The 12,500-nt window shown below is 41.2% G+C and overlaps 2 pseudogenes; both read left to right on the forward strand.

The window, feature by feature from the left end:
- Nucleotides 1–2,774, forward strand: part of LOC146468808 (uncharacterized) — a 3,428-nt pseudogene extending 654 nt beyond the window's left edge.
- A 5,284-nt stretch (nucleotides 2,775–8,058) lies between these two features.
- LOC146468809 (uncharacterized) lies at nucleotides 8,059–9,138 on the forward strand (annotated as a pseudogene).
- Nucleotides 9,139–12,500: the final 3,362 nt, after the last annotated feature.

A 12,500-nucleotide genomic window follows, 5' to 3' on the forward strand; every position in this document is an offset into this window, starting at 1 on the left:
TGCTTGAGAACATTGGGTACAGTAATCCCAAATTGTACTTGGTTTGTTTAGACTCAAGCCACCCTTGCCTGTATGCTGTACTTGAAAATAAAGAAGATTGCTGTCCTCATTGTGGATAGCATGGAAGTATACCCTACTATTACTTAAGTGTTACAAATAAAGTTAAGAGATGGTGTTCATCTTCTTCAATGTGTAAGAAAATGACAGCTCATTGGGAGCAACGTGATCACTGGCTGCCACCTGATAAAAAGGAGGGATGGGGCTTTGGTCTAAAACAGGAATTCTGGGATGGCAAGCGTTTTTCTGAGTTCTCCTACTTCTGGAATCCAGATCAAGAGTGGGTTCTTCCTGTCAGATGTCCACAAATGGGTTGCAAAAGCATTATATCTGCTCATGAAATCTTAGAGTCACCTAGAGTTGCTGGTAGTCCTGATGAGTGTGTAATTGAGTGCCGTGGATGCTACCACACTTTTAACTATACAATACGAAAAACCTGTGGTGATCCAAGGAATATTGCCTATGATGGTAAGTATCTATGAGAACTTTGTCTACTGTGGTGGTTTACACCTTAAAAGCTGGAATAGAAATTTAAGCTTGGGAAAAGCTATTTGGAATTCATTTGTAATAAACCTTGTCATGGTTTTAGATGCCACTTGTTTTAGAAGGCAAACAGGTCAGAAATTAATTACAACAGCTAAATGAGTAACTAATATCGAATGAAATAAAACTTTGTAGCCACTTCTTAGAAATTCGAGATCTCACAAAAGCTTATAGCGTGATACATTTAAGCTATGTCATCAGTCTCAAAACAATAAACTTTATTTATTACATACATACATACATACATACATACATACATACATACAAACAAACAAACAAACAAACAAACAAACATACATGCATGCATACATACATATTGCCTGATGAGTATGGTCTGATAACTTCGAACCATACGAAACAGTATTGTCGCAATAAACGATGAAAACTCCTGAAGCCTGAACTTCTGTCAAGAATTATACATACATACATACATACATACATAAACTTTATTTATCCTCGGATTTTAGTGTAGCTTACATAGCTAGTATCTCCGATCCTAACTAATTTTAAACTATACATTAACTGGAAGGGCAGTTGCACATGTCTTTTATATTTTAAAAGTTAAGGTCAACAAACGTATTCTGTTTTTTGCACACTGGGATGGTTGGCAGCCTTTTAGTTCATCATTACGTAGTTGTGGAGCTATTGAGGTTACCATAGCAACAATGTCAAAGGTGCAAAGATGCAAAACTGAGGAGGTGTATGTGGTAGGATTCGTACCATCACATATGCTCCCCAATAAAAGGCCCATATGTTTAGATCCTTTCTTAGATCCATTTGTTGCTGATATTGAGGATGGTTTCATCAATGGCATTCAAGTAAACTCTAAGGCAGCCATATGTGGGAAACCAGCTGGAGTTACAACCCTAAGGCATTTAATGTTGTGCTTTTCTGGGGACCATTGCGGTTTGTGTGAAGTCGGAAAATTTACAAAAATGGGAAAGTCTGGTTGGCGGCATTGTACACCTGAAAGTGTATACATTCCAGAAACAAATCATCATTATTATCCAAACTTCAAAAAACAAGCTCGCTTTCCTGCAGGAAAGAAAAGCATAATGGACAACTTAGAATTATTGTACAAGATTTCCTCAGAGGAAAGAACTAGTGTCAGACAGCAACTTTCCGAAGAAAGCGGTTACACAGGACTCACTATCTTACATAGGCTGTATTACCTATATGGCTTTTTGTACGATAGAGATCTTGTCTATGATGAAATGCATACAGTTCACCTCAACCTTGTGAAGAATGCACTTAACAACTTGAAAGAGAATGAGGAAAATGAAGTGGACTGGGCCACAGCTGATAAGCAGTTCAACGATTTCCCTTGGACTCCAGAATTCAAATGTTCACACATCTCAAAAGGTATTGAGAAGCGTCTTGGGTACTGGAAAGCTGATGATTTCAATAAGTTTGCTTTCCCAGCCTCTGAAATGGTATTAAGTGGTCTTGTTTCCTTGGATCAACAAAAGGAATGGCCATGCATTGCTCGCATGGTAGAGTTTCTTCAAAACCATGCCAAGCATGGATGGACAGAAAGTGATGCAGATGCTTTTCAGGAAATGGCATTCAGCTATGCAATTTTGCTTGAAGACCGAAATGGCTCAACAGCATGTACAATGATTATTCACAATCTTCTTCATTTTAAGGAGGACACATGTAATTTTAGTGGCCAGGACAATTACTCTTGCTGGAACAAAGAGCGAGCAGTAAAGCGATATGTGCATCAAGCCGACAATCGAAAGAACATTGAGTGCACTTTTGCAGCCACAGAAGAACGCCGTGAAGCACTTAAGTTTAGAAAGGAGCCTGAAAACCTTGGACCTGACCCCGCTAAAACAGACCCAAACAAACTGTGGGCAAAATCCGTTGAACAGGCAAAGAAACTGTATTATTCCAATACACAAGTGCATTCCCTGGCAAAGAAAAGTGGTATGATTGTAGGAGGTGCAAAGCCATTTACAATGAATGATGTGGTTCGTCAAACCATCTCCAATGAGCATTCCGTACTTGTTACAGATGTTGAAGTGAATGGCACTTGTTGCCGCAGTGCCTGGTTTCCCACCCATGGATATGATGGCTTACTCTACAGAGAAAATGAGCATGCAATTGTTATACGTGAAGTGGGAGATAGAACTGTGAGACTTTTGAATTTTTTTCAGTGCCTTTGTTTGTGATACATGGCAACTCTTTTTCAAGGCAAAGGAATTCAATTGGGCTACAGTGATACCGGATGGAAGGTAGTTGAAGAACAAGACAATGAAATAGTTGCACCTCTCCAGAATATCAGCAGAAAAGTGATGCTATCGGTTGCAGACACTGGCAGACCTACATATGTGGTGATTGATTTCATGAGAAGAATATTTCCAGTCAATGCTGGTACAGTGGTTGTCCCCTATTATCCTGTTTTAAATGACATGATTTTAGTACAAGGTGACGATGAAGGTTCCTTCTGGAAAGCCCATGTTATTAAATACAACCTGAAACAGAAAACTTCGACTGTTTGTTTTTTCGTGCACCGTGCAGGTGACAACATATGGTTTCCAGAGAATACACGAGCTCAAGATGTTCATTTAGACAGTTTTATCGGAATTGACTTTGAGGGAACATGGGCTAATCGCTATACTCACTGGGAAGAATATTAGCCTTAGAGACTGGATGCTGTAACAGCCAAATTTGTTGACTACTGTCGACGGCTTACCAGACATTTTCATTTACTACTTTGGGTATTCAACTGAATTAAGTGTCTGATTTTACATTGTAAAGTGGTTTTGCCCTATTGTGCAGCACCTTTATTAACATGTAAATGATTTACATGTAATTATTACTATTGCTGCATTACAACAAAAACTTACACATAAGAACCTGGCTAATGAATTAGGTGATAGACTTTGAATAAGTCAGTTGAAGGGACAATTAGTTTTCCCACATTGTGTTATGATTGGTACTCTTAATTTATCAATTAATGTTAATCCAGAATGGGAATCTTGAAAAGAAACTTACCAGTGAATTCCCACTAGGATACCAATAATGGTACATTATAGCAACAATTAATTTGCCAACATTGTGCTATGATTGGTATGCTTTATTTCAACAACACTAGTGTTCCAATGTTAATCCAGAATTGGAATCTTAAACAAGAACGTACCAGTGAATTCCCATCAGGATACCAAAAATGGTACATCGTACCAACAATTAATTTTCCAACATTGTACTTTGATTGGTATGCTTTATTTTAACAACACTAGTGTTCCAATGTTAATCCAAAATTGGAATTTTAAAAGAAACTTACCAGTAAATTCCCACCAGGATACCAATATTGGTACGTAACAGAAGCTGTTATGGTTAGTTTACTTTATTCACGTTCCAGTAATTTGCCATTGATATTCCTGTATTGGCATTTTTTATATTTATTTGCCAGTCATCTTCCGGTTTTATAAAATTCTGCTTAGACTTACCAAGGTTGGAATAACACTGGTATCGCCTACGTTTACCATTAATATCCCAAACATGGAATATTAAACTGGCTATATTCCAATGATTTTCCACATTGGAATTTCACTTTTTTTCCCGTGGCTATCCTTTAGGTCTTTGCATTCTTTTTCCAGTGAGGATACTTTATCTTTGAGTGCCTCTAGCTCAGTCAATGAGTGAAGGATCTTGTCTAGCTTGATGTTAACTTCTGCGAACTTAGCTTCGCAACAATGGCCTCTGGAAGCTTCTTCTTGTAGTGAGTCTTTGTCGATTTGCGAACGGCTTTCATGCAATCTTTTTTGACATTCAGCTTAGGCGTTTTTATGTTTACCGATTATTAAGCGGGAGATGACTAAAAGGACTTAAAAAGTCGCATCTTTCGTCAAAATACGACGCTTTCTAGTAAGTGCGCACAGAAACACGTCCACCTAGTGTGAGGTCGCAGTCCCAGAAAATGGATCTTTCCACCTTCTTTGTTATTCAACTAGGTATAAATGTAAGTATATGAATATATATATATTTTTTTTTTGCGTAGTGTAATCTTGTATCCTTTTAGTTTTGTTTGAGTGGTTATATGTTTATATATTTTGCGTAATATAATTGTCAATTGTAACGTTTTGTAATCTGAACTACCGTATTTCTTCATCTTCAAGCCGAGCAATTTTTTCACAAAACTTTACCAAAATCTCAAAAATTTGAACTAGAGAAGGGTCCTCGGCTTATAGCCGAGTGTTTTTCCAAACAAAATTTTTCCGAAACAGGAAATTCATGGGAAACATAGATTTATTTGTCTATAAGCCGAGATAGTACTGCATACAGAAATATATGAAAAAACAAATTGAAGTTGGTCATTGACTTTTATATATGTGGTGGCTCCTAAAGGAGCCGTTTGTTAAAGAGCTTTCAACTGACCAAAAGTTTACTCGCCATCGCTCTCGCCTTCACTTTCCGTGTCGAACTCGTTGTCTTCTTCATCGTTGTCGATTTCCTGCACCTCTTCAGTGTACACGACGTCGTCTTCAGTCCCATCCAAAGAGTTGGAGATTCCACAGGTCTTGAAGGACTTAGTAACCATCTCCGCCGGAATCTTTCGCCATGCTTCGTGCACCCATCGAAGTACAAGATTTCTCGATGGTGCCTTCTTTCCAGCCGGAGTATACTCGAACGGGCCGCTGATCATCCAGGCCAAGTACTTTCTTCGGACATTGTCCTCGAACAGCTTGTTCAAACACTTGGCTAACGGCTGTAAAACAGGGGTCAGGCCTCCAGGGATAACTGCTACATCAATTTTCCGCCGGTTGAGGTCTTCTTTCACTTCATCGGTCAAGTGAGCTCGGTATGAGTCCCACACTAACAGCGACTGTTCATTATGAGGGGTCCGCAGCAAACACTGGCGAATCCACTCCTTCACACCTGACTCATCCATCCACCCTTTCTTGTGGAAAGAAACACCGAGGGAATCTGGAACGATGAGATCTCTCGGAAACTGGACGCCTTTGAAGATGACCTTGAGTGGAAGTTTTGTTCCATCCACAGCGACGGCAAGTGTGACAGTGAAGCTCGGCTTTTCTGCTCTGCAGGTTTTTATGGGAACCGTTCGGCTGCCGGTGAACTCCAGCGAACGCGTTGATGGAAGTTCGAGGCGCATCGGTGTCTCATCCATGTTGTAGATTCTGGATAAAGGATACCCAGCTCGTTGACTGGCTGCTATGATGAAGCGGTGAAACTGCACAATTTTCTCCTCCATGTCTTCTGGCAGTCGCTGGGCTAGGGTTGTCTTCGCACGCAAGCTCACCGAGTGTCGTCGTTTCCAGTTCTGATACCAGCCAAGGGAAGCTTTGAATGCGGGATCAGTTGAAAATTCTTTTGCCTTCAGGCGTAGCATCAATCCACTCACAGCAAAACCTATGAAAATAAATGAAAAACCATGTAAATGAATAAAATTCAAGTGACTCAAGAGTTTGTTTACTTTGAGCTGACAAGCATTGTTAATTTGTTATGACGATTAGCAAATCCGACCAATGGGAAGTGTCAATTCCCATGCTTTGAAAAACAAACTCACGTGCGTTCATCCTTGTGAACATGTCTGTCGTTTTTTATCAATTCTTCATTTAACGCTCCTTTTGAAACAATTTCAAAACAAATCAGCGTCAAACATTTATTCACCTTGATCTCTTTGCTCGGTGAACCACTCCAATATCTGCTGGTCTAGCTCAGGATACTTTGGGGTAAAGCAACCCACGGTTTTCATTTCGCCAACATCTTCAGCTCACCGTCGAAGAGTTTGGCCTGATCTCTGCGCCAACGACGGACCATGGACTCACTAAGTCCATACTCTCAAGCAATCTCAGAGTTGTTCTCGACTGCTTTCGGCATGATGACGGCAAGCGATTGATTATTGGCTTCGGTAAGCAGTTGGTAGTTTGTGACGTTAAAATTCAGTCTGGTGGCATGGGTTTTAAGTTTTCTGCTTTATAGTGCAGTTAGAATCAATTAAAAAGCTTTTCATTGTTTCTAAAAGGTGTGATTTTATTCTAAACAATAACTTTCAACATGTTTCCTGAGAGGAAAGGTTTCTTGAACGAACGCTCAAGTAACTTTTGGTCTAGAAACCTTGGTCTCGGCTTATAGCCGATATTTTTTCGATTTTTTTCTGTAGGCTTTTGCCCACTATCATGTCTCACAAGTTTAGGGTCTTGGCTTATAGCCAAGCTCGGCTTGTAGACGAATAAATACGGTACTGTAATTATTGTAAAGCAGTTTTGTGTTGTTACAATAAACTACAAAGTTGTTTAAAAAAATGAATTATGCCATCACCGCCGTTTACCACAACTGTGTTGAAATTTATTGGCTGCGATACATCCAAACGACCTCTTTCTGGAACAGAGGCTTGATAAGCACTTTGATCCAAGTGTGGCTGGTGAAGCTCATATCCAACTTTACACTCTGTGTGGTATGTCTGGAACAGCTTGTAACGCATTTTCCCTGTTGGTTAAGTGACTGAGCAGCTCATTACTCCAAAATCAAACCTTCATAGCATTGACCATCATCGAGGCGGAGCTTCCGATGTCGATCTTCTTTTTAGACCTTCAGCTACGGGTTATGTGGAAGAGATAGGACTTGATTTCTGACAGCTAGCGAATCCCTTTTTTTGTGTCACTTGTTTGTTTACTACTTATTTAACTTTTATTTTAGTCAATTCAGTTGTAAACACCAAATGTATTTGTATTAAATTTAGCATAAACATACCTACCCGCCTCGACTAGCTTCAGCTATTTGGGGGTAGGTATATAAACACTTTGTAGCTGTCTATTTTTAATAAAGTGTGTTGTAAAAAGTGAGCTATTCTAGGCCACCTTGCTCTTCTAGAACCTGTATCTTGCAATTCTGGTGCATCTTCTGGTTCTCCTGGCAAACCCTTCATGGCTGCGCTAATCAGCTTGCCAACATCACACGTTTGCTGAATGTTGAGTAGAAATGTGTGCTTTATGGCCAGGCGTAATTTATTTATAACTTAAACAAAAAAATGAACAGCTTATTCACCCGTGACTAGAGCTGTATCATCACCATAATCAGCATCATCATCATGTCTTATTTAAAGATTAGAAGATTGGCAACATGAGTGGCAGATGGAATGTAATCCTTCAAAGTGCAAGATTATGTGTTTTACAACCAAGAGAGATCCACCAAAGCAGGAATATGTATTGTAGGGTTAGGACATACCCGGAGGGTATCCCCTACAAGTAACTATTGTAAACTAGTCACGTGACCAGTCGTGTTAGAGCCATGTGCTTGGTTGAGTTTCTCGTAACCTGTGACTAAAATATGGGGTTACATTGGTGGCAGGGGTGAAAGAAAACAAACTTAACAGAAACCTGCGGTCAATGGAAAAGTTTTGATGGTTTGTGCGACCGAATTGCAACGTTGTGCGGTTCTGTTTCGAATTTTTGCTTGTGTGTTGTTTGCAGTGGCGGAAAACTCCAAAGGATGAGCTGTTTGACGCCAACTAACCCTTTCAAACCGGGGAACCCGCTTACACCAGCAACTGATTCTTCCCTGGATTTATCAGTAAATTTTGAAAGTCCACGCCGCCAAATTTACTCTACAAACCAGTTTGCATCGGAGAACCAACTGGACAATTCTTCAGCTGATTTGTTTACACCCTGCCGAAAGTTTACCAAACCTGTTAAAAATCCTACGGATTATGATGGTACTCAGTCGCTACGAGATTATTTGAAACACTTTGAGCGTTGTTCTGTTGTTAATGGCTGGAGGAAAGATGAAGCTGCGGTATTCCTGGCCACAAGCCTTCGCGGCGAAGCTCAAAAGATGCTAGGTGGCATGTCTGGTAGCGATTGTCTAAATTACGTGAAAATTGTTTAACAAACTGGAGCTTTGGTTCGGTGTCGAAAAACAACACGAGTTACATCTGGCGCGTCTGCACAACCGTAGACAACAGGAAAATGAAAGTGTTCAAGCTCTTGCTGCAGATATCCGCTGTATGTTCAGTCTGGCATATCAGGGTTTATCTCCTGACACTCAAAGCTATCAAAGATGAAGACGATCGGATGCGACCACGTAGAGACAAACCATGCAGCATGGACGAAGCCTTGTCACTGGCTTGTGAACTTGAGGCATTCCGTCTTTTGGATGGAGGTTGGTGAAGAGGCTCGGTGAAGGTTCGCTCTGTGGATGAAGCTGTCAGGGAGCCTGATTTATTTAAAGCTCAGTTGGAAATGTTGCATAATGACATTCAAATGCAACAACAACGTCAGGAGACTCAGCAAGTCGCTCTCCAACAGTTGGTTCAGAACATACAGCCGCTCACTCAGTCAATGTCTCTGAACACACCTGGAAGCCAACAACGCCTACCTGCTTCACGTTATTCCAGTCGATGCTGGTATTCCAACGAGTCTGGCCATTACCGTCGTAACTGTCCAAAATACAAGTCCCTGAAACAAGCCGATTTGGGTTCGGGAAACGCCAGCAGGGTGTTGCCCACGGGCCAGAGGGATGCCAGAATGAGAGTAATGTTGGCCCCGCAACAAAACCTGATGTGAACAATGCTCTTCCGCAGTCATTGTCAAAGCAGATTTGTCCTGATACGCCCATAGCCATTTCACAAGTTAACCACAACTTAAGAGGCCTTTATTTGCGAGGCTTTATTGGATGAACTCGTGTGATGTGGTTGACAGACACTGGTGCTGCTTGTTCAATTTTGTCGTTTAAGATTCCTTACCTGCTAGTTTCAAGTTCAGTTTGAGTTCAGCTAACCCTGCAATTGCTCTTGCTAATGGTCAGCAAGCAAAAACACATGGTGTGGGACATGTTGTAGTGCGCCTGGGTACTAAGGAGTTTCAAATGCATGTGGTTGTGGCTGAGATTGAGGATGAGTGCATTCTGGGTATGGACTTTCTGTCACAAGCTGATTCTCATATTGACAGTGTGAAAAACCAAGTGTCGATTAATGGAGAAGTGTTCGATTGTCCTGATTTCAAGAACCAGCCTTTTAACTCCTGATGTGTGGTGCGACGATCAATAATTATTGAACCTAACAGTGAGGTGATTGTCCTAGTTACTGTTTACAAGCGTTGTACTAACCTAGATCCAAAGGCCTCTCAGTTAGACATGTGATTGTTAGAGCCTTGTCTCAACTCTCATTTGCAACAAAAGGGCCTTTATGTTGCAAGGACTCTGGTGGATGTTATAGAGGACAGAGTGGTTCCTTTGCGTGTTTTCAATGTTTCTGACGAAGTTTGCAACTTAGCTGCCGAGACTGTGGTTGCTCTAGCTAAGCCAGTTGTTGATGTCACTTCACTGAAGCTTTATGAAGAGAACCACGGGCCTGTTGTGGACCAAGCTCGAGTAATAAGTCAGCATGTATCACAGGGAACAATTGAAAGGACTCTACCAGAGCCCTTGCAAGAACTTCATGGAAGGAGCACTGAGTATTTGACTGACAGTGAGACTGAGAGACTGAAGGAATTACTGTTCAATTACGAACATGTGTTCTCCCTTTCTGACAGGGACTTACGCACCACACATATGGTCCAGCACAGAATTGAAACAAGCAATGCCCCCCCCCCCCCCCCAATCCGACAACAACCTTGACACACCTCTCCATGGAACCGTGATGAAATTGAACGACAAGTAACGGATCTCTTGCAACAGGGAAAGGTGAAAGAATCATCAAGTCCTTGGTCCTCTCTAGTTGTGCTGGTGACTAAAAAGGATGGTAGTCAGAGGTTGTGTGTGGATTACCGCTAGTTGAATGCAGCAACAGTGAAGGATGCCTTCCCTTTGCCACGAGTTGATGATTCACTCGCTGTTCTAAGTGGCTCAAGATGGTTTTCCATCTTGGATCTTGCCTGTGGTTACTGGCAAGTGGCAATGGATGCATCTACCCAGGAAAAGGCAGCATTTGTAACTCCAAGCGCCTTGTATGAAGCGGTGTACTTTGTCGTAAATGGGAAAACGACATAGGAAATCAGTCATTTGACCAGATTCTTCTCCCCAACAGTCTCCGACAGACTGCCTTTGAAGCTCACCATAGTCACACAACTGCAAGCCATCGTGCTGTATGGAAGACCTTATGCACTCTTCAGTCCCGTTTTTATTGGCCAGGACTTACATCGTCAGTTCACAGATTGGTTGCTTGTTGCCATGTTTGCGTATCAAAAAAAAGAAACGTCATGCACCTTTAAAACAGTATGTGGTGGGAGCTCCCATGGAACAAATGGCAATTGACATTCCTGGCCCACTGCTAGAAACCCCAAGGAAGAACAAGTTTATACTGGTGGTCAGTGATTATTTCACAAAATGGACAGAGAGCTACCCAATGCCAAATCAAGAGGCCAGTACTGTTGCTGAGAAGCTGGTGAGCGAGTTCATTTGTCATTTTGGTGTACCCCGTCAACTTCATAGCAACCAAGGAACTAACTTTGAATCCAAGGTGTTCGCTGAAGTTTGCAAACTGTTAGACATCGAGAAGACTCGCACTACTCCACTGCATCCCCAATCCGGTGGCTGGTTAAGCGGATTGCTCCAGTGACGTTAACATTAAATGCTCAAGGACTGGTGGACACTAAGGAACTGTTCATAGGAACTGTGGACCTGAAATGTTGTTGACATTATGGAACAGTCTAGGCAATTAGACAAGTTTATACGTTTTCTTAATGTTGTTATCCCCTGAGAACTGTGGACATTTCTTTTGTCAATGAAAGGTCGTTAGAGGCTCTCTCTTAGTCTGTTATATGAAATTCAAGTTGTTTTCAGATTTCTTACTGGCACTTGGAAGTGATTTGCATAGTGGACCAGCACTGGGACAGTGCTCATAAAGGGGGAGTAGTGTAGCGTTAAGTTATGCCCAAAGGGTATCCCCCCTAAGTAACTATTGTAAACTGGTCACATGACCAGTAGTGTTAGAGCCATGTGCTTGGTTGAGTTTCTCGTAACCTGTGATTAAAATATGGCGTTACAGTATTCTGTGGAGAAATCACCCTTATCTGGGGGTAGTGCTCGATAACAAAATGAAGTGGTCACCACATATTGAAACAATCACATCTAACGCAAATAAAGTCTTGGGACTTATCAAGCGTAACCTGTGGAACTGTCGAAAGTCAGTGAAAGAAACCGCGTACAAGACTCTTGTAAGACCAAAACTCCAGGATGCCTGTAGTAGATGGGATCCACACCACTAGAAAGATAAAGCCACTCTAGGAAGGGTACAGCAGAAAGCAGCCTGCTTTGTCACTGGAAATTACAATCAAACAACGAGCGTGACGGAACTGCTGCAAGACCTACAGTGAGCCACACTTGAAACGATGAGAAGACATGCAAGGCTCTCCACTATATACAAGATGTGCCACGGCTTCCTAGATGGGGACTGGGGGGATTATTTGATACCAAACAGAGAAAGGAGGACTCAGGGAAGCCATGATTTTAAATTTGTTGTACGGAAAGGACATAAAGATATTTTTAGATTTCTTTCTTTCCCAGGACGATTACTGAATGGAACAAACTTCCAGAAGAAACTGTTTTCAGCCAATCTCTCTGCATTTTTAAAAGTAAATTAATTTAACTAATTCTTATTGGTAGATTAACTTTTATTGTTATTTTGTATATTTTAGTATAGTTTTATTTATTATTATTTTAGAGTTGGCATGATGTCCCACGACTTTGCCGACATAACATTTAGATTTAGATTTAGAACACAATAAAATTTAGGGCAGACAGCTTCTGGGGTCGTGTAATATAAAATGAATTTAGATTGAATCAACTGTGAGTTAGTGGTTATGAGAATGTAAACACAGAGCGAGCCTATGAAAGGGAAGGACACAGCCCCTTTGAAGTACCTTGGTTGGCTTCTAAATCGATCAGTATAATGGCGGATGCCGTCGGTAACGGTTGAGGAAAAAAAAGACTAGAAC

Source organism: Pavona decussata, unplaced genomic scaffold (genome assembly GCF_977016875.1).
Source record: "Pavona decussata unplaced genomic scaffold, jaPavDecu1.1 SCAFFOLD_129, whole genome shotgun sequence".
Lineage (NCBI taxonomy): Eukaryota > Metazoa > Cnidaria > Anthozoa > Scleractinia > Agariciidae > Pavona > Pavona decussata.